This window comes from Quercus lobata, chromosome 11 (assembly GCF_001633185.2).
Source record: "Quercus lobata isolate SW786 chromosome 11, ValleyOak3.0 Primary Assembly, whole genome shotgun sequence".
Classification (NCBI taxonomy): Eukaryota; Viridiplantae; Streptophyta; class Magnoliopsida; order Fagales; family Fagaceae; genus Quercus; species Quercus lobata.
Genome location: NC_044914.1, coordinates 7,789,121 through 7,812,678, shown reverse-complemented (window position 1 = coordinate 7,812,678; position 23,558 = coordinate 7,789,121). Strand labels below are relative to the sequence as shown.

General features: G+C 35.9%; 2 long non-coding RNA genes across 2 annotated transcripts; one reads left to right on the top strand and one right to left on the bottom strand.

Moving 5' to 3' along the window:
* Positions 1–503, top strand: LOC115969351. Its single transcript, XR_004086943.1, has 2 exons — positions 1–193; positions 306–503. It is a non-coding gene; the product is annotated as an uncharacterized LOC115969351 (long non-coding RNA).
* A 19,286-nt stretch (positions 504–19,789) lies between these two features.
* Positions 19,790–20,659, bottom strand: LOC115969352. Its single transcript, XR_004086944.1, has 3 exons — positions 20,638–20,659; positions 20,483–20,535; positions 19,790–19,847 (listed from the first exon to the last, which is right to left on the bottom strand). It is a non-coding gene; the product is annotated as an uncharacterized LOC115969352 (long non-coding RNA).
* Positions 20,660–23,558: the final 2,899 nt, after the last annotated feature.

The window sequence follows — 23,558 nt, the reverse complement described above, 5'->3', positions numbered from 1 at the left end:
ACTAGTTGGCACCAGAATGTTGACAACCAACAATATGTAATGTGAGGCTTAGCTTTTACACCATTTACTATCTATACGCTAAGCAATGGATCCTTTTTACTAAACAGAATTCGTATTTATTCATCTACATATTGAATCTTATGTTGTTATCATGGCTTCAGCCAGTGACTTCAACATTTTACTGTACATTGAGGTATACATATGGAGATCAACCATCTTATACGCATTGATTTCATTTCACAAATAATATCTTCTACATCTCTACCAAAGCATTGAATAATACTAACTTCAATTAATGTTTGCAGTCTTCTCTTTTCATCAGCCTAGCTGTCCTACTTAAGAGGCCAACTTGTTTGCTGTCATACAAATGTTTGGAGGATATTTCCCAACAGTTAGTAGTTAAAGTAATGGACGTATTTCTATGAAAGTTGACTTATATTTGTTATCAATTAGTAACATATGGTTTAGACATTAATTGTATTACTAACAAATATGGCTTTAAATTTCTAACAACCAAGTCAATTAAGTTGACTTATATTTTACCCATAACTAGCCAAAGGTGCAATGGTTGAGAACATCTTTTCCCTGACCACATTTTTGTTTGGATAAGCAAGAAAAATAGAGGGAATAAGAGATTCAAATTAGTGACATTTGTTTCATGTGGCGTAATTATTATTCTTTAGGTTACAAAATAGTGTGAATTTCAATCTCTATATGGCTCTTCCACTATAATAAGAATGGCATCACCCAAAGAATTAATTTGAGAGTATAGTACGTGATTTACAGATATTAAAAAATTAGAACAATAATCAGAAAAAAAATGAATTGAAGATGTGAGTTTAATTTGGTTTCAATTAAATTGTTGTTACGAGGGTCATGTCCATTCTTTGTCTTTTTTATAATTAATTGATCTTTTAATATTCATAGTATAATTTTTAGGATACTTCTACTTTAAGAAAAAATGTGCTTAAACTTTTTTTTTCTCAATTTTTTTTGAACTATAGTAATTTTAAATATTCAATTAAAAATAATTGTACAATGATTTTGGATCACAATTTAAGTATAATAACCTAATGTACAATGCTATATCATTATTTTTTTAAGGACTATATTTTAATTTTAGTTTTACTCAAAAAAAATGTTATGAAAGTGTTATGAAAATATTGTCTTTGTAGCACTTCTCTTGAAATTAAGCTTTTTAATCTTCTGTTAGTCTTTAAAACAATATTTTGGATATTGTCAAAAAGTCTCGCCCAGGTCCAACCAAGTCGGAGATCAACACGAAAACTCAGTTCCAAGGTAAGGTATAATGCTACCTAGGTTGTTTAATTTTCATATAGATTTATGTCATGAAAAAAGAATAACGAGTTCTACTTTGGATGACAAAGGGATTCCCTTAAGCATCTTAAGGAACTGATCAATGATTAAGGATATTGGTATTAATTTTTTTTTAAGAGAATTATAAAAATTTTATTCATAAGATGAAACCAATACATCATGAGAAATAGCTTGCTCTATAAAACTTGGATGCTCCTCCATCCATGTTACATACTTTGAGATGTCTCTTACGTCAACATGGAACCCTAACCAAAAAAATCCATTATCAATAATGAAAATGTCACGTATACTCACTAACTGTCGGAAACATAAATTTAACCAAACCCTTAGCACACTGAAAGATGCTCTCACACTAACGCATAAGCCCAAACTTTGTTTTTTGTCCCTCACACATGCCTAATGCAACAATATCAAACCCTTTACTTTGCTTATTAAGTCCCTCACACACACCAAATGCTACAACATCAAACCCTTGTAGTGCTGCTACCTATATCTAATGAGTCCACTTACGAACACAACCATTTCTATACTTAATTTCACAACTTATTGAGTTGTGCGATTGTGAGCAATTTATGTAAAGTGATGGATTGTACAAGGCAAAAAATGTATGTCTACCACTCATAATCACATAAGTTAGCAAATTATAAAATTGGACATATGATTGGCTATATCCCTACAATTATTATTATTATATAATACTTTTGATACTTTTTGTGGGAATCAATACTTTTGGTACTTAATACTTTTGGTGAAACTAAGAATAACTTAATGGACAATGAATATGAAATAATAAGTCCACATAGGCAGACTCCATTCCCTTAGCACATGAGGGTGGATCTCTATATGGGACTCATGATTTGGGCTTGCTCTTCACGTGACTCACGTAAAGTGGGGGTTAGCCTATTGAGTGCCAATAATTTCTTGAGATGATGGCAAGAGAAAGCAATAAGCCAATAAGTGCTATTTATGTGCACATTGTTTGGCCAACTATTTTAAAGGAGGGACAAAAAATTAATTTTAAGCAAATAAGATGAGTTAGAAACAAGCTTAGTTAAACGCACAAGCATCAAGAGCCAATGTAGAAAATTTCATGTGAATTATCCAAAAAGAATATAAAAAGTAAAGTGTTTATTAAACAAAGTGAGACTTCCATCTTTTCAGGCTATAAATGAACCAGGCCGTTCATAAACAGCTTGGGTTTGGCTTGATAAAAAGCTTGTTCATGTTTATTTGTTTATAAACAAGCCAAGCTTAAGTTTTAGTTTCAAGCTTGTTTAGTAAATGAACCGAGCCCAAGTAAAAAATATTGTTCATGAACAAGCTTATTGTGAACACCAAGGCTCGATACAAAAGTAACAAAACAAGTTGAGCTTAGGCTTATTTATGAGTTTGGTAATAAAATTGATATGAGCTTGACAAATAAACTCATATCCTTCTAAGACTTTAATTAATTATAAGTTGAGACCACTCATCCAAACCAAATAGGCTAAATAATAAACTTGATATAGGCTTGATAATATACTTGTGTTGGATCAAATTAAAAAATATGATATTGAGCTTGAGTTTGGGCTTGATATTGAGCTCGACCTTGGCTTCACCAATGAATCAAGCCAAGACAAGCTAAACTCAAGATTTTATACTTTATAACAAGGTCAAGCTTGAACATTATTTGTAGGCTCGTATCAAGCTCAAGCCAAGCTTGAACATTCTACTTTTGATGTCAAGTCGAGCTTAAACATTCACTACTCAACAAATCTTGGCTCATTTACAGCTCTTGTGCACACAAGACAAGATTGGCAAGTATCTATATTTTATGCTAAGTATTAGTCCTGTGTCACCTCTAATGTTCAAAAGAACTAGAAGGAAGCCAAACTCCATTGAATAAGATGATTTGCAAACAAATATAAGAAAATCTAGAATAACATTTTTTTTTTTTATCACAACTCTGATGTAGTAATCTATGAATGGTGAAGAAAAAATAATGATCATCCATGTGGAAGTGATAGGCAACAACTCTCAATTTATCATATTAAAATTTTGGCAAAGCTGTGACAAAAAAAAGTTGTGGTCCTAGAACTACTAAACAAGCAGAGACAAAATTAGGATCTTAATTAACTTTTGTAACTTAAAAAAAAAAAAAAAAAAAGAAGCTAAAAATACAAAATATCAACCAGAAAATTGTTCAAGCTACTACTAGTTTTAAAAAGGTTAAACTTTAGATATAGTTACTTAAGTAATACATATGGTTCATGTAAAAAAGAAAAAGAAAAAAAGAGTAATACATAAATTCATACACATAGTTATATTAAAATTAATTGTCCTTGAAAAATATAATGATGTTTGTATTTTTTTTGGTCGATACTTGAGTTTAATCGGGGAACATGCTTAATTTTTTCTTTTTAATTAAAAAAAATTACAATTTGATGTGGCAAAAATCGTGATTACTACCACATGAATAACATAATAAATAAATTTAAAAAAACCAAACCTACTTCCAACTTTATTACAAAATATTTACAAATTAATGTAATAATAAATATAATTGACGCTACATCAACAATGTAATACTTTTTTTTATTATGTTTTAAAAATTGATACATCGATTTTGTAAATCCTGTGTATTAAAGTTTATAGTAGTTTTAGCATTATTCTAAATAAGTTTCTTTGTCCAATCAATGAAAGAAAATACATCCCATAAAAAATAATAAATAAATAAAAAGAAAACACACAAAATAACTTTGTGATTATTTGTATATTTCTTTTGAAAAAGTCAAATATTATAGTTATATTTCCCATAAATTACCAAACAAATAAAATTTCTATATGTTATTGTAGGGACACGATTCCTTTGCGGCCTATTAATGTTGCTGGGCTCGCACATGAAAGATCCCTCACAATGTGATTTGTAGAAAGTGGGCTTGAAAAGCTTGGCTTTAGTCGCGGGGCGATGTTACGGTCCTGATTTTAGAGGAATTCCTGTAGAAAAAGGAGTTGGGTTTGAATATTTAAACCCTATGGCGTCGCATCCTATGGGATTGGGCTCCTCGGACTTGATCCGAGGACCATTGAGGTCTTCCCTGGTTACCCGACGGCGGGTCTTTTTTATGATCTGCATGGGTTATCAGGGTGTTTCCACCCATGGAGCCTTTCTTTCTGGAGGTGGGATCAGCGCCCCCTACCAGATTCACTTACTTCTTCTTTTATACTAGCCTGCGCTCGCTGTCCTTCGTCCACGTGTAGGGTTAACCTTTACAAGACTGACATTTGTCTCATCAGTCCAATCCCAGAATTGTTGGGGATGGTTGATAAAGCTGAAGAATACGGCTCTGTCAGGTGCAGAGTCTTATCGGGGAAGGGTAGTAAGGATAACTTCCCCCAAGATCTTTTAGACCTCCTTACAATTTTGTTCTTATCTCTCTTTTTTACCCTTCCTCTCTATGGAGCTTTGGGTCTGCCAAGGACTAGACTATCCTCGGCCGTGTCTCCGGGCCATTTTTGCCTTACATTTTTGAGCTCGGGCCTTAACCTTCTTCGGTTTGGGCCTTTGGACTCCTCATGAGCAAGCGGGTCTGGCCCATAAATCATTGGGCCCCACAATAGCCCCTCAAAACCCTACTGTCCAACATCCGGGTTGGAGTGGGGGGTTTTGGTAATATCAAGCCTCTATTATGACTCACTTAATGCGGCCTTTGACTAGCGCTGGCGACTCTTCACCTGCCCGAGAAGTGTACCAGTCTACAAGACGCTCCTCTTAATTTCTTCATGATGCGCCTATGCCGTTTGGTTATCCGAAGCGCGTCTTTAATATCTTCCCTTTTCGAGATCTCCCAGATTTAACGGTTATCGATGGCATGAGGGAACGAAACGGGTGTCTTCGTGTTTGCAGATTTCCTTGGGAATCTGAACACGTTAAGTACTCTCCTCTTCATCCCCTATATAAAGAGGAGGAACAAGAGTTGTTTCTCCCTCAGTTGAATCCCTCTAATCCCCCCAGAGTTTGAAGCCCTTAGAGTTCTTCCGGAGTTCACTTTTACTCTCCGGTTACACCTTAACCTGAAATACACTCGCCGTAGCAGTAAGCAATGAAAAAAAAAAAACCATTCCCCTCTCAGAAACACCATGTCCTAACGAAGCTCGAAATGGCTCGGTCAGGGCAAGGATGACGGAGACTTAAGATTCGTCTCACCTTCCTTTCAGCCAAAATCCGAAGCAGGGGCTCGTCACGTCAAACTTTCGGCGTGACTGAGTCGAGAACACCCACTATCAGCACCACCCGGCCCCTCACGAGCATACCTAACATGGCACCAGTGTGTTAGGAGTCAGGGCTGAGGTAGGGGCTAAGTGCCTCTGCTTCTTTCTCTCTTTGTTCACTGGTGCCCTCCTCCGCCTTCCTCTCCTAGTCTTCCCAGCACCAGATTCGTCCTGGTGCTGTCCTTTTTCCCTCTTTTGCTCCTTTTTCTTTCTTTTCGTCTCTTCTCTCTTCTTCTCCTCCTTCCTTACTCATGTCCTCCATCTTCTTCATTCATCTCCTCCATCTTCTTCTTCTTCCTTGTCCTTCATCTTCTTCTTTCTTGTCCTTCATATTCTTCTTAAGAAGGTTCTTATCTTAATATGAGCAATACTGAGGTAGAGATTGGAGAGACTTTGAAGACGAGTTCAAAAGATACCTAACTGTTTACTTATCTGTACTGCGGATGTTATCGTTGCTTCGGTAGTTCACCTTTTGTATAGGCTTGTTTGAGCCCCTTTTTGTACGTTGTAATAATTTTTCATATTAATAAAAATTGTTGTTATTTTATTTCGCATGTTCTGTCTCTATGTTTTTATAAATTTACAAGCGCTGCTCGGCACAATAACATAGCACTTGAATCAATGACGACTAAGGCCAAAATGCTTGCTAATAAAAAGATGTCACCATAACTTTAATAAAATTATTTGTCATAGCAATGCGCACCTGTGAATAACGATACTTGCCCGAAACAATGCCACGATTAGGACTGGATGCTTTATGCGGTGTAGGAAATAATCATTCGAAGACATATCTCCCACAAAAATGAACAGCCCCCTTAGGTTACCGAGTGGTGAAGCATCTCGCCGTCATTCTAGCACTCTTATTGGCCTCAACATTTTACCGTATTTAAGCCGAGGACTTTCCCATACGGGTAGTTAGTTTCCCCATAGGCTTGAGTCCGAGGACCATGCAAGGCCTTGGTTATGTCCAAAACCTTTTTTTTTTTTTTTTTCTTTTTGAGTACTTGGTTTCCCCATAGGCTTGAGTCCGAGGACCATGCAAGGCCTTGGTTCTGTCCAAAAAATTTTGAGTACTTGGTTTCCCCATAGGCTTGAGTCCGAGGACCATACAAGGCCTTGGTTCTGTCCAAAAATTTTTGAGTACTTGGTTTCCCCATAGGCTTGAGTCCGAGGATCATACAAGGCCTTGGTTCTGTCCAAAAAATTTTGAGTACTTGGTTTCCCCATAGGCTTGAGTCCGAGGACCATACAAGGCCTTTGTTCTGTCCAAAAATTTTTAAGTACTTGGTTTCCCCATAGGCCTGAGTCCGAGGACCATACAAGGCCTTGGTTCTGTCCAAAAATTTTTGAGTACCTGGTTTCCCCATAGGCTTGAGTCCGAGGACCATACAAGGCCTTGGTTCTGTCCAGAAATTGTTTTGAGTACTTGGTTTCCCCATAGGCTTGAGTCCGAGGACCATACAAGGCCTTGGTTCTATCCAAAACCCCTTTTTTTGCATAGGCTTGAGTCCGAGGACCATAGTTCGGTTTCTCCCTTTCCTCGGGTATTTCACGAGGTGCCGAGCAGGAGGTAGTCCTTGGCAACGGCTATCCCTCGGTGTGGGCCGCAGTCCCTGGGCCCCCATGTAGAACGGGCCTGGGTCGCGAATTAACTAGGCCCACAAATTTAGAGGTATTTCCGTAATCTTTAGCCACGCGCTACTTTTTGGCGTCCCAGTGTTCGAGGTGTACCTTCACGAAACTCCTTTAATCTCATGGTTGCAGATGGCGTTGGAAATCGAGCCGGAGACATTTTGTCTGTAGCACTCCTTGGGACGCTGCGTGAATTAAATGCCACCACCTTATCTTTTTAAATAAATAGGAGAGAAGGTTGCTTTACCTACGCACAAGTCCTTCAGTTTCCTCCCTTAGTATATCATGTTTAAGGCGAAGGTTGGGGAAAAGGAACTCTTTCCGCCACAAAGGCGCCGTGTCCTCCTGAGACTCAAAGTAGTGATGTACGGGCAAAGGAGGCACAAATTCAAGAGAATACTCCGTTTCGACAGAGGGGAAAAGGTGTTTCTCCCTCTTTTAGTCAAAATCCGAAGCAGGTTCTGTTCATGCCAGGATTTTGGTGTGTCAGAAGAAAGATTCTCCGCCATCATCACCTCTGCCTTGTAGCAGGCAAATTTTTGGTGTAGGCTCCTCAACTTCCGGCTCCTCAACTTCCGGCTCCCTGCACCTTTCCTTCGGCGGTGTGAGGCCCAAGTTGGGTTTCGTGCACCTTTTCTTTGACGGTGCAGGCCCCAAGCTGGGTTCTTTGGCTGCCTGAGTTATGGGCATGCAAGAGCATTGAGGAAAAACAAGGTCTTGAAGCAGTAGCCAACCTCCCCTCTGTGCTACTTCCTCGGCTTTGTCTTATTCTCTTGTTTCTTTCCTTTTGATTATGTGGTTAGCTTTAGAAGCCAACCTCTTGTCTGTACCGCCTCCTCGGTTTTGTCTTATTCTCTTATATCTTCCTTTTCAATTATGTAGTGAGCTTTGACATAAGCTGATTCCAGCTTTTCATTGTACACTGTACTATTTCTTTGTTTTAATAAAAAGGGAAATTTATTTACTTGTTTTGAATACTATTCTTTTAGCAACACTGCTTTGTGAAAGGGTGTGCTCCATGTGTGTGTTTCTTCAACGATACTTAGAGCGGGAAACCCGAGATAACAAGTGAATATTCTGTGATAAGTGCGAGAATACCGTTCGATAATGATAATCTCTAAATAATCCATCCGAGGAGTTGACTGAGTAGTAGAGAACTCAGATTGTTTTTCAGGCGACATATTGCTCTATAATGCATTGATCCCTTTGGTGCTGCGGATCCGAAAGCAGACTTGAGAATCCTCACAATTTAGGAGCTAACCCAATTGTTAGTGGAGAGTTTTCCTCGGATAAATCCTAAAGTGCATGTAATGTAGTTTTTCTTTACAAGTAGTTGGTTTCCCCAAAGGCTTGAGACCGAGGACCATGCAAGGCCTCTGTTCTGTCCAAAACTTGTGATTTGATTTTTTTTATATACTTGGTTTCCCCATAGGCTTGAGTCTGTGGACCATGCAAGCCCTTGGTTCTGTCCAAAACTTATGATTTTTTTATGTACTTGGTTTCCCCATAGGCTTGAGTCCGTGGACCATGCAAGGCCTTGGTTCTGTCCAAAACTTGTGAGATTTCTTTTATGTACTTGGTTTCCCCATAGGCTTGAGTCCGTGGACCATGCAAGGCCTTGGTTCTGTCCAAAACTTATGATTTTTTTATGTACTTGGTTTCCCCATAGGCTTGAGTCCGTGGACCATGCAAGGCCTTGGTTCTGTCCAAAACTTGTGAGATTTCTTTTTTGTACTTGGTTTCCCATAGGCTTGAGTCCGAGGACCATGCAAGGCCTTGGTTCTGTCCAAAACTTGTGATTTTTTTTATGTACTTGGTTTCCCCATAGGCTTGAGTCCGAGGACCATGCAAGGCCTTGGTTCTGTCCAAAACTTGTGAGATTTCTTTTTTGTACTTGGTTTCCCCATAGGCTTGAGTCCGAGGACCATGCAAGGCCTTGGTTCTGTCCAAAACTTGTGATTTGATTTTTTTATGTACTTGGTTTCCCCATAGGCTTGAGTCCGAGGACCATGCAAGGCCTTGGTTCTGTCCAAAACTTATGATTTTTTTTATGTACTTGGTTTCCTCATAGGCTTGAGTCCGTGGACCATGCAAGGCCTTGGTTCTGTCCAAAACTTATGATTTTTTTTATGTACTTGGTTTCCCTATAGGCTTGAGTCCGTGGACCATGCAAGGCCTTGGTTCTGTCCAAAACTTGTGAGATTTCTTTTTTGTACTTAGTTTCCCCATAGGCTTGAGTCCGAGGACCATGCAAGGCTTTGGTTCTGTTCAAAACTTGTGATTTGATTTTTTTATGTACTTGGTTTCCCCATAGGCTTGAGTCCAAGGACCATGCAAGGCCTTGGTTCTGTCCAAAACTTATGATTTTTTTTATGTACTTGGTTTCCCCATAGGCTTGAGTCCGTGGACCATGCAAGGCCTTGGTTCTGTCCAAAACTTATGATTTTTTTTATGTACTTGGTTTCCCCATAGGCTTGAGTCCGTAGACCATGCAAGGCCTTGGTTCTGTCCAAAACTTGTGATTTGATTTTTTTATGTACTTGGTTTCCCCATAGGCTTGAGTCCGAGGACTATGCAAGGCCTTGGTTCTGTCCAAAACTTATGCTTTTGCTCTTTTTTTACTTGGTTTATTTTTCGACCATAAGCTCCTACACCAGGGCGGGGAAACTTGGCCTGAGGCTGGAAACCCCTAGAGATGTCCGCGCCCTTAGCACTGCGAGGCGTAGCCCCTAGCAGAAGTTTACGTCGGAGCAACAACTATATGTCGCCGGAGACGGAGGAGACCACAGAAATTTCTGCTTGCCAAAGAGTTGATTCCACCGCCACCTGCGCCAACGCGCAAGCTTCCCCACAGACGGCGCCAATTGTAGGGCACGATTCCTTTGCGGCCCATTAATGTTGCTGGGCTCGCACATGAAAGATCCCTCACAATGTGATTTGTAGAGAGTGGGCTTGAAAAGCTTGGCTTTAGTCGCGGGGCGATGTTCCGGTCCTGATTTTAGAGGAATTCCTGTAGAAAAAGGAGTTGGGTTTGAATATTTAAACCCTATGGCGTCGCATCCTATGGGATTGGGCTCCTCGGACTTGATCCGAGGACCATTGAGGTCTTCCCTAGTTACCCGACGACGGGTCTTTTTTATGATCTGCATGGGTTATTAGGGTGTTTCCACCCATGGAGCCTTTCTTTCTGGAGGTGGGATCAGCGCCCCCTACCAGATTCACTTACTTCTTCTTTTATACTAGCCTGCGCTCGCTGTCCTTCGTCCATGTGTAGGGTCAACCTTTACAAGACTGACATTTGTCCCATCAGTCCAATCCCAGAATTGTTGGGGATGGTTGATAAAGCTGAAGAATACGGCTCTGTCAGGTGCAGAGTCTTATCGGGGAAGGGTAGTAAGGATAACTTCCCCCAAGATCTTTTAGACCTCCTTACAATTTTGTTCTTATCTCTCTTTTTTACCCCTCCTCTCTATGGAGCTTTGGGTCTGCCGAGGACTAGACTGTCCTCGGCCGCGTCTCCGGGCCATTTTTGCCTTACATTTTTTAGCTCGGGCCTTAACCTTCTTTGGTTTGGGCCTTTGGACTCCTCATGAGCAAGCGGGCCTGGCCCATAAATCATTGGGCCCCACAGTTATCTATTTATATATTTAATATTTTGGAATTAAAAAATTGATTAATATTACCAAGGATAAATAATTAAAAAAATCAATTTTTTTAACTTTGGATCACAAACAACTTAACAACAAAAGTCATTTGAATAAAGGGGAAAAAAACCGTTTCTAAAAATACCAATGGAAAAAAAATAAGTATTTTTTAAAAACAACATCTTACCGACATATTTGGTCTTAGAATCAATCACATAAATGTAAAGCCTAACTTATTTTTTATTGGGTTCTTTCACATATTTTTTGAACAGGTTTCTTCCTAAATTAGTTTAGAGAGAAATTATTTAAATTCTCCTTACATTTTTTTTATTAAATATGAATTTTGAAAATTTAATTGTTAGATTGTATATTTTTTTTTTTGTTTTTAACATGCATGTCAAATTTCATTCCAATCAAGTGTTATTTATTATTCGATCAATAAATTTATTTTGTATACATAATTTTTTACCACAAAAATTTGAAAGTTAAACATGACATTATTGATATAGTTTTTATTTTTTATTTTTGTAATTTTACAAACAAAAATAATATAATAAGTACATGTAATTTAACGATTATATTTTCAATATTCAAATCTTATAAAAGAAAAAAAAAGATGGGTTTAAAAAAACAACTTTTATGTATATAATTTTTTAGGGGAATAACTTTATATTTTTGGGAATATAAATAATAAATCCTCCCTCAAAAATAAAGAAACAAGAAATTCAAGGGGGGCCATGGCCCAAGCCCCTTCGGGTAGCTGTGGTTCCGTCGCTGCAAACAAGGTTAGTCAGCAAGAGAGAATGTAGACAAGTGCATGTGTAAAGTTCTTAAATAGAAGATAAAGTGAAAACTGTTTGATTGCATAATGCCAAAAATGGTCAAAATTTACAATAATGCAAGGCTGAAAAGACCTTAATCTTCTTCATCAACACTCTGGTCTGGACTGTAACTGAATCGTTTAAGAATTGGGTGTTCCGCCTTTATTAGCCAAGGTCTTCGATCCCAAGCACGTCTGACATCTGCCTCATGATTAAAACTTTTAATCATGAGGCAGAAGTCAGACGTGCAACATCAAAATGTTTGTGTACAAGAATGTTGCTCACAAACATATTCAACTCGATACCTTAAAGAGGAGGCTCTTCAACACCCGAGAATCTTCTCCAATTCTCTGCCACCGTATGGGCCTCAAATTAACACATAAGTAAAAGAATGGTTTCATTGCTTGTTTGATCTTTGAACCAGCAGTGACCGCCACCAAGGCTAAATCACTACGCTTTAGGCATTGAGTCCTATCACACTCTCATAAATCTATTATTGAAATGTGTGAGGGAGAGCTCGTTGCCTTCCCCTATTGGGTTGGGCGAGGTTCTCATCGCACCCCTGAGGCCAGACTATTTTAATCTGGACCCCAGGAAACCACTGTGTATATATATATATATATATATATACGCATACCCTTTATGGCTTCCACGTCTCTTTATGACATAGTACCGATTGGAAGACAACGGCTGATTAAGAACTGGGATTAAGCTTGCGTAAAAATAAGAAACGCGTCGGTTCTGGCCAGTGCCTGATGAATAGCGAAGCGTTAGGTTCTTGGTCTGAGGCAAGTCCTTGAGCTCATTACTCTTACACAATCCAAAACAAGTATACTGCTGCTCGGCTTCTTCATCTTCGATGACCAAAATACCAGAATTTGGACCTTCAGGGGGTGGCCATGAGAGTGCCGAAGGATTCTTTTGGAACATAGAAAGAGGCCTTGTCACATACATTTTTTCTTTTCCAAAGATTATTTCCTGCTCTTTGACTTGAACACCATATGCTATATGAACTTTCATGTATTTATACGTGGAAAAGGAAACAACGTGTCAGACAAGTCATGGATTTCATTGGATCAGACCATTGACGGAAGAGAGGCGTGCGGGAGAAGATTTCCTTTGAATTGAAAGGTGTAAGAGAAAATCACGCTCCGTGTAGCAGCCATAATTTTTTATTTTTTATTTTTTGAGAAACAAGATAGCAACCATAGTAAAGCAAACTGTGTAATGTGATGTGATGTGTGGCCGCCACCATTTTGACAAAAAGCGGAATTTAAATTTTAAGATAGGGTGATTGTGTTATACAGCCAAACATGAATTTTGGAATTTTTGTAAGGTCTTTGGGTTATGAGTTGTGAGTTTTGAATATTTTTTTTTTTTTTTTTTTTTTTTTTTTTTTTTTTTTTTTAATTTATATCTTTTTTAGAAATAAGTTTGAGCTATGAATATTAAGTTATAAAAATTGGATCATGACCAAACCAAGTCCTCAACTCTACACCTTTATCCGTTTTTAACTTAATTTTTTTAATAATATTTCCAATCTTCTTCTTAAAAAAAATGATTATTAATTATTGGGAAGAGTTTAAAAACCAAAATTGAATATGTTTTAGCAAATTGAATTTGTAAAATAAAATCATATAGCTAAAACATTTGTTAACAGCTATACGTTTCAGACATTTATTAAACTATATTATTATTATTATTATTATTATCATCAACTTAACATTATTTTAATATATGATACCAACATGCTTCAAGAAAATGTCCAACACTGAAAACAATTTCGAAAACAAACTCAACTAAACAGTTTGATGAATAAATATATTACAATCTATAATATAAGCCAAGAAATAAACTTTGAAACCAATATGAACAAAATCCATGTCAAACAAAACCATTTCGATTATTAAGAATATGACTCACTAAAGTCATGAAAAACATAGGATTCATTACAAAAAAAGAAAAGAAAAAAAAGAAGAAGCATCTTTAGTCTTTATAGATTTTGCCTAAGTACCCAGATACGATGACACATACTCACACAAAAATCATTAAAGAAAGAATCAAAGAACATACACAACATGTACATACGCTATGAAAGTAAAAATAGGAAAAACAAAAGAGATGTAAACACGGATAATTAAAGAAAAAATATAGGAAAAAAAAGTTAGGAATAGAAATATAAGATAAAGATGGGTTACCCTCAAAAAGAATAATCCATGGATATTCATTGAAATCTTCTAGATAATTTTTGATAATAGAAAAAATAAAACCCAAAAGTTATGATGTTAAAACTTCCAAAAGGCCAAAAAAAAATTTTTAAAAAAAAATCAGAAGATTCAAAGCTTCAAAAGTATTGAAATAAAACTATATATATATAAATATATATATATATATATATATATTTAATTATGCAATAGAGAAATACAATAGAAAGAAGGGAATCCATGATTATAGCTTTTCTACTATTGAAATTGGCCAGACAATTAAATGTATTGCAAAAAATGAACTTAAAAATTCATATGTAAACCAAACAATTAGAAGATTTTGAGCCAAGAATTTATTAAAACAAAACAAAAATTATGTGACTACACAATGGAGAAATATAATAAACAAAAAAAAATATGTCTACACAACATAGAAATATTAGAGAAATATGAGTTACCTTTTAAATGTTAAAATTCAAAATATTAAAACTTTTAAAAGGTTAAAAAAATTTGAAGATTTAATTAAAAGATTCAGGCCCAGCAATTAAATAAACAAAATAACAATTGACAAACTTATAAGAAAAAGCAACAAATCTATAATTTTTATTGAACAAATCAAATAACCCTAACCTTGATGCATTGACCGAAGAAGGAGAGGAGTCCAATACAAAAGTGGAATATGTGAATTGTGAAGCATGAGCCGCCCTCATAAAAAATCTTGAAGAAAAATAAGTTTTAAGGAGAAAATTGTGTTGCGGCAAAAGAAGATAATAGCAGATCTAATCATAAAATCTAAAATAAAAAGAATTTAAAAAAAAAATAATAAAAAAAAATAAAAAGAGTAGTCCTCATACCTGATTTTACAATTTGTTAGAAGTACACTCCTACCTACCTTCCCAGCACAATATTGTGGATAAACCGCAATAGTGATAAGTAACCAATTAGTGCAGTCTTGCTCAGACAAATCAGGCGTGCACTGCACAAGTGCATATAATTTTTTAAAGTCTGTTGTGATTGCACTTCCAGCTGCATACTTGCGAAGAGAACCACCTGCTGCGGCTTCACTTGTTAGGTTATTCAGGGGCTTAAGTTTTCTACGCAAGCAATTCTTAAATAGGAGAGAGTAGAGGCAGTGGAAGAGTGTCCTTATTTGGCTAGAAGTCTAATTTGCATTGGAAAAAGAAAACAGTGATGAGGTGAAAAATTTAATTTAATTTAAATATTATGCTGACGTGGAAAATTGTGGAAGTTTCAAAAATATTGTGCTGACGTGGAAAATTGTGGAAGTTTCAAAAGTTTCGGTTTTATATATATATATAGATAATATTTCAAGCAATGGGGTTCTCCAATTGGCGGTTGCCACATCGACAAGTCACAATTCATTTTCCTGGAATTCAAGACTGACTGTTTGAATGCGAAAGTGAGTTTTGAATTTTGCAAGGGGGATCTAGCCTTTTGCCCTTTTTGGACAAAATATTTGGCATTATGCCCCTGTTTCGAAACTATATAGGGGCGTGCCTCTATTTCGATACTCGATTATACGATAATTGAGTTACTTAAATAACTCGACTATTAAGAAACCGAGTTCTGGGCAAGTTCTTGCCACGCTGGTGTTCCAACTTGGCTTTTGGGCAATAAAATATTCCCGCATTACTGTTTATAATTCGTCAATGTGGAAACCGAGTTATATGCAGAATAAGGAGTTTTTGAATGTAACATCTCTAAAACTGTTTGTCTTCCTTCCTCAACAATTTCTCTCCCTTTCTCAGTCCGTTTAGTAGACCATTCCCAAGTTTAATGCATCTTCAAGTTCTCCCATTTCTACCCGCACCCAAACCAAACCGTTCAGTAGACCCTTTCTGAAGCTGAATCCAAACCCACACCCAAACCCACACTTTTTCAATCTCACCACAGCCGAAGCTCAACCCAATCTGTCTTCAGAGTTAAAGGATTAGAAATGTATTAAGGTAATTTGTAAATGTTGAGTTCAAATTTTAATTTTTTTCCCTTTGCATGTAATCTGATTTGAGTGTGGCTTCTTAAGTTTTTCTCTGTTAGATTTTTCTCTATCTTTATTCATAATTATTGTTGCTGTTTTAGCTTTGCTGGGTTTGGTTTTGAAGTGGGTTTGGATGCATATCTAGGGCAGAAATTCATGTAAAATACAGTTAGCATGACAACGGTGTTCATTGTTAGGGGAAATTGCTTTGTAATTCTTATAGTTTGAAAGTATATCAAATCAATCCCTATTTTTTCCAGAAATTATGTCACAAGTTATGTCATGATTTTGAATTAGGGAAAATTTCTTTTTAATTCAATGCTGAATGATCTTGAATTAAGAAGCTATTGGTTTTACAAGCTTCAAACTTACTGGCTTTTACAAGCTTCCACTTTGTTTAGTTATTATTATAATAGATATAATGTGTGTATAATGGATATGCACGCATATATCTACACACAGATCATGGACATCCTAAAACCTTTGCTGCCATTCACTCTGCTTAGGTCTCTAACTGTTAGGGGTGTACACGGTTCGGTTTGGTCGGTTTTAGAGAGATTTTTTGCACCACACCTGTGGGGTGTGGTTTCACCAAATGCTTAACCACACTTGACTTTTGAAAGATAAAAACCGGTCTACACAAAGTGCGGTTAATATTAACAGTTCAGTGCGGTTCGTTCGGTTATATGGGCTGGATTTTTAAAGATTCCTATTCCAAGCTTTGGGCTTTTAAGCCTTAAAAAAATAGTATTTTGAGCCCATTATAATTTCTTTTTTTAACTGACTTCTTTTTAACTTTTAACTAAGCCTTTCTTTATCAAGTTTCAACCACAAGAAAGACAACTTCAAACCTGCCACCAGACTCATATCATTCCAAATCAAATACACAATTATAGAGTATCAAGTCTCAACTATAATTTAACTTAAATTCAACATGTCAAATTAAACATGTAATTATTAAAAACATTAACACATTAATAAATCTAAACCTATCACAACATTCCAAATCAAACACAATTATAAAATATCAAGACACAACAATCCAACATGGCAACAACATTAACATTAATATTTCTATTATAGTAATCACATTAAATATAAACAGTAGTATAGCCCCAAGGAGGAGGAGTAGTGCAGCACTACAAAATAGTCAAGTAATGCTTGAGAAGCACTATACAAATATATATAATGGATGTTGGACCAAAATATACACCGGTACACTACACAACTACATATTTTTCACAAAAAATGGAGGCAGCCTAGTCTACTAAGACTAATAGTGTTTCATTCAGTGCTTATGTTGTCATGTGTGCAACTAGTAAACAAAAATAAATCAGAAAGCAGCAAAGAAGCATCAAGCTAGCAACTAGCAGTAGCCCAAGAAATTTAACTACAAAAAATTTCTGCAATCAACCAGCCAACAACTCCAACTCCAACTCCAAGTCATCATATACAAAAAACTCCATCCCTACAATGTCAATCCCCAAAAAATAATGATAAGTAGAAAGTATAAAGCAATACATGACAATTAACACCATTACAAATAGCAACCAACAAACATAAGCAAATTACATAAAATTTTTAAGTTACCTTAGGTAAAGTCCAAAAAACAACCCCACCTTCCAAATTAGTCTAGAACAAAATCTGAACCCACAATGGGTTTTGGTGCAAGCTCTAAAAGGGGAAAAAAAACAAAAAAATTGTATATAAATAATAACTCACAAATAAATAAATAACATAAATACAAGAGAATTTATAAATAATAAAAGCAGAAAAAGATTAGAAAAGAAGATAAACACATTACCCGATTCAAGTTCATAGTTTTCCACTTCATCCATTACCTCTCGTAGGTTAATTGGTTCAGTTGAATCCTTGGACCTCAACCAATTTTGTGTACAAATCAAAGCTTCAACAGTATTGGGAGACAATGAGCTGCGAAAAGGATCCAAGACACGACCCCCTGTGTTAAATGCAGATTCTGATGCAACAGTGGAGACAGGAATTGCCAAAACATCACAAGCAACTTGAGAAAGAATCCTATATCTTGAAGAATTCACCCTCCACCAATCAAGAATATCAAAACCTTCCATCTCCGTATCTACACTAGCTTCTAACAAGTATCGGTCCAATTCAGATTTGCATTCTACACTATCCTTATATGCTGAATGCTGTTTGTAAATGTTATTGTACCTCTTTATCCTTTCTTCTGCACTATCAAAGCCACTTAGCATGGAGGACATGGTAGCAACATCACTACTACAAAACTCACTAGTCCCACTAGCACTAGCACCAAATGGGTTCCCCATTGCTCCACTATAGTGCTTGAACAATCTATTCAATGCTTCCCTAACTCTCAATCCTAACTCATCAACCTTCTCCTTGTCATACCATTGCTTAAACCAAAACCTCACATATTTTAATTTATATCTAGGATCAACCACAACAGCCACAAACAACATTGGATTTATCCTATCAACACTTCCCCAATACTTATCATACTTCAATTTCATTCTTTGTGCCATACCCTTTAACAAAGGATCACCCCTACCATTACACAATTGATTTAACTGGTCTTGAAGACTAACAAGCTCATGGAAATACACATTAGTAGTCACAAACAAGGAACCAGAAAATCTTAAAGTTGCCTCATAGAACATACCAAGAAACTTTGTAAAAAGTCTTACATTTTCCCAATCTAAAAACCGAGGGTGACCATTAGATGGATCCTCAAAATAATGAAGGAAATGCCCATCATCTTCCTCCATCCTTTCAAATGCAGCCACAAACTTTAGTGCACTTTCTAACATCAAGTAAGTTGAATTCCACCTAGTCGACACATCAAGGCACAACAAACTTTTGCTTTGAATTTTTTCTTTTTCAACACATGCCTTAAACTTCTCAAATCTATTAGGAGAGGATTTCACATACCTCACTACATTTCGAACCTTAACAATTGACTCATTAAGGTCCCTTAGCCCATCTTGCACAATTAAATTCAAAATATGGGCACAACAACACATATGAAGGAACTCACAACCCAAGAGGCTACCCACCCTATCCTTTGTTTTCCTTCTAAGATTTTCTATGGCCACATCATTTGAACTTGCATTATCCATAGTAATTGTAAAAATATGATCAATCCCCCATTGAAGCAAACAAGACTCAACCATCCTACCAATGGTCTCACCCTTATGATCAGGTACTAGGCAGAAATTGGAAATCTTTTTATGATAAACCCAATCAACATCAATATAATGTACAGTCAAACAAAGGTAATTAAGATTTTGGATTGAAGTCCAAGTATCAGTTGTCAAACACACCCTTTGACCAGCCATTAAAACTTTTCTCAAACTCTCCTTCTCCCTAATGTAAACTCTAAGACAATCCCTTGCAACAGTAACCCAAGAGGGAACTTCAAACCTAGGCTCTACCTCTGCCATAAAATCAATGAATCCACTATGCTTAACAAACCTAAAAGGTAGTTCATCAACAATTATCATCCTAGCCAAGGCCATCCTTAACCTTTCCACACTAAACTTTCTCAACACCAACTCATTACCCCCTTCACCCTCCCTTTTTTTTTTTTTACTTTGGTAACTCAAAGTGGTTTGGCCTTTATCATGCCTATAGGGGTACTTCTTACAACCAGATTTTATATGAGACCACATGGTAGAGGTTCCATTTCTTTTTGGGTGACAATTATAACTCTTTTTACAATAGTTGCACTCGGACTTAGGGTAAAGGGGTCACAACCCTCTATTCTAGAGAAATGGTCTCATATCTTGGAAGGCTCTTTACCACCATTAATAGTAGCTTGTTGAGTTTCTGTTTGTGTTTGAGGGCGTACAACACTTGATGGTGGAATAGGAGATTGTGTATTCGGTTGATTAGCCTCAGCATATGAATTAAGAATAGGCTCAGTAGAGGGGGTGGAAGAAGAAGCACAAGCAGCCATGATCTAATTACATCAATATAAATAACAATCACATATACATAGTAATTAAGGAATCAACAACAAATAAATCATTCAAGCAACCTTTAACTTAAACACACAGTCATACTCATACACTAATTTCAATAAAATATTAGTAAACAAAAACTATACAAGCAACTTTCTCAATGCTAAAATCACAACAAGATAATCAACTGAAATTACAACATATTAACATGATATAATAAACTAAATCACAATAGTATAATTAATCAAAAGGATGATCAACAAATAAATTTACAATCTTTGAATCCTAGATACAAAATCAAACAACAAGCAACATGAGTGAAACTTAAAAAGAAATATTATATATGTATATAAATAAAATCAGAACAGTATGATTAATCAATAGGATGATCAAAAAATAAATTTACAGGTCTTTGAACCCTAGAAACAAAACCATACAGCAAACAACATGAGTGAACCTTTAAAAATAAAAAACACTAAAACTAAAAGCAAAATCAAACACAAAAATGAAAGTTTGACACAACATGAACTAAAATTAAAAAAAAAAAATTTTAAAAATCCTTAAAAGAAAATCAAACAAAAAAGAAAAAAAAATTATGAACTCAAAACAAGATATAAATAGTATGAGAAAATACCCAGGAACTATTTAAGCCTTCGAGATTTATAAGCTGAATCTTTTAAATTAACCCTAAAATTACAAGAAAATAACCAAAAAAAAAAAAATTAGAATCATCAAGAAACATTTAGTGACCATAAAATAAAACTAAAACAAAATAGGTGTTAGGGTTACCAAAGACAGAACTACATAGTGGCAAAGCTACCACGGTGGAGAACGGAGATGAAAAAGAGATTGATTGTCTCAGGTATTAGGAATTTCGTGAGAACTTGAAAGGAAAGCATTTCTTTGTGACAAAGTGAGACTGAGAATCAGAGATGAGTCTTAACAGTGAGAGTGAGAGCTTGTGTTCTTAAATAAGGGAAGGTTAAGTCAAAGCTTAAGACTAAGAATTTGAGAGGGAAAAACTATTGTTTGTTCGGCGGGATTAGGGTATGGAAAAAAAATTATGTGCCTAAGTGCAAAAGAGAAGAGAAAAATTATGTGCCTGAAAATCTGAGATTGAGAGGGAAACATTACTAATTTTTCGGCGGGATTAGGGTTTGGAAGAAACATTATATGGCTGACTAAGAGCAAAAAAAGAAGATAAAAATGGTTAGGTGAGAGTGAGAGCCTGAGATTGAGAGGGAAAAACTATTCTTTGTTCAGCGGGATTAGGGTTTGGAAGAAAAATGGAGGTAGCTGTCTAGCATTCTAGCTGATGAGTGATGACTGAGTTTTGAGTTCTGTCTGAGAAGTAAGAGTGTGGGACTTGAGAAATGCAGAAATCTAAGGAGTAAAGTGGAGAAATGAGAGCAAGAGTAGGAAAGGAGAAGAAAAGACGTGTGTGGCTAAGATCAAAATAGAAAAAAAAAAAATATATATATATATATATATATATATCTTGTACACTGACTAGCTTCATTAGTCACTCAAACAGTAATAGGTATTTTTCTAATTTATTTTTAAAAAAAAACTGACGGTAATACAATAACCCATACGACCACAGCATTTTTTTTTTAATATTTTCTTTTTCAAAAAACTGACAGTAACACGTTAACCTATACGGCCACATCATTTTTTTTTTTAATATATTAAAAAAAAAACTGATGGTAACACATTAACCCATACTGCCACAACTTTTTTTTTTAATATATTTTTTTCAAAAAATGCAAGTGGGAGACTAAGTTAGACAAGACCACTCAAAGTCTGATACTGTCCTCTTTCCTGGTGTTCCTTTTTTTTTTTTTTTTTTTTTAAATTCTGACACTAAAACGATGCCATTTTGAACCTAATAGAAAAATTTTAAAATGGTTTCAAAACGGCGTCGTTTTGAATCAGATTAAAAAAAAGAAAAAGAAAAAAGAAATGAAACGGCGTCGTTCTAACTAACTTCCTTCTTCTTCCTTTGGATCTCTCAGTTTCACGCCAAACTGGTACTCTCTCTCTCTCTCCCTCTGAATTTATTTTATTTTAAAATTGATGAATGATTATATATATTAATATATTATATATATGTATAAGTTAAATATATATATATATATATATATTGGTTCGGTTCGGTTCGGTTTCTCTTCGGTTTGCAGATTTTGCTGCCGACCGCCGCACCGGCCGACTTCAGTATCGGAAAAAGCCTACCGATCATCATGCCAGGAACCTTCGGTGGAGCTTTCGGTGGTCGGATTGGCACAGTTTTAGGCAGTTTTGTCGGCGCCGGTGAATTGTTGAACAGGCCTACTAACTGTGCCATATTGTTTTTATTCAACATCTAAGTTTTGTTTTGTTTTTTGTTTTTTTTTTTTGGTTGGTTTCATGTCATTATCCTTGTAATATCATATGGGAACATATAAACTTACTTACCACATCAGTTGTGTACAGATGCATAATTGATTGTCTTAAGAGACTAGAATTGTCTTAGAAGTTCTTAAAGTACTTTTTTTTTTGTTATTAGTATTCCTAGTCTTTCTAAGAAAGGATTTAGAAATAGCCTATATAATGAACATTCCAACTTTTTTCAATCGTAATTGCTATCTCCTACCTAAATGTGAGTACTTAGGAAAGCCTAGGTGTGATTGCCCAGTGTTTTACCTTTCTTTATTTGATGTTCTTTTTATTGTTTAAATACCAAACAGCCATCAACACATTCAATATGTTATCAAGAATCTAGTTTAGTGCTGAAATTCCTAAAAAGCCTACATCAAATTTGGTATTAAAGCCCATTCAAGCTTCTATCTTGTGTCAGATTAGCAGCCTTTTGTGGGTTATGTTTGTTGACTAAGTACATCGAATTGTTATTGTTATCATCTATTACATTTGGGGTTGAAAAGGGAACATAGTGGCCTTAGTGGCCTTTTAGGGTCACCCAATCCTTTCATAATAGGTTGGGTTAGGTTCGGGAGCATTAAGATTTGTGGTGGCTTTTGGGAATGGAAATAGTATATCCTCTGAAAAGCCTACTGTTTTCAGGTTGTGGTGCTTCTAAGGCGCTTCTGACGGACCTAGGGCTTTGTTTATTTTTTATTTTTTTTGGTGGTTTGGCCTACTATACTTATTTCCCAAGGGTATTGGTGGAGGTATTGATTTCTGTGTGTCGGAATTAATTTTTGTGGGTATAAAGTGTAGGCTTTTGAATGGGATTTGATATGTAATTTAATTAATGGAGAAGAGTGGAATATGAATTGCCACCTAGGCTTTTGATGCATATGGAAAATTGCAATAAAGAAACAAAGATGAAAAATGATAAAAAATTAAAAACCTACAAGTCAGTGATGGGAATGTAACTGGCGGTTTCCTTTAAAGAGTTTTTTAATTTGGGAAGTTTCAGATGATGAAGAGTTCTATTAGGACCTTCCTTAGTCTAAACTTGAATTTACTCTTATTTGATTATAGTTTTCTTTAAAGACCTTTTAATTTGGGAATTTCAGATGATGAAGTGTTATCTTGGGACCTTCCTTGGTCGATCTAAAGTTGAATTGACTTGACTCTTATTTGATTGTTTGTTTTTTTTTTTCCTTGTTGGATTACTTTTAATTAAGTTCTCCCAGAATAAAGACAATTTGGTAAATTCCAGGTCTTCTGGAATGGGCTGGCCTTGGTTGCACCAAAGGCCTTGTCGC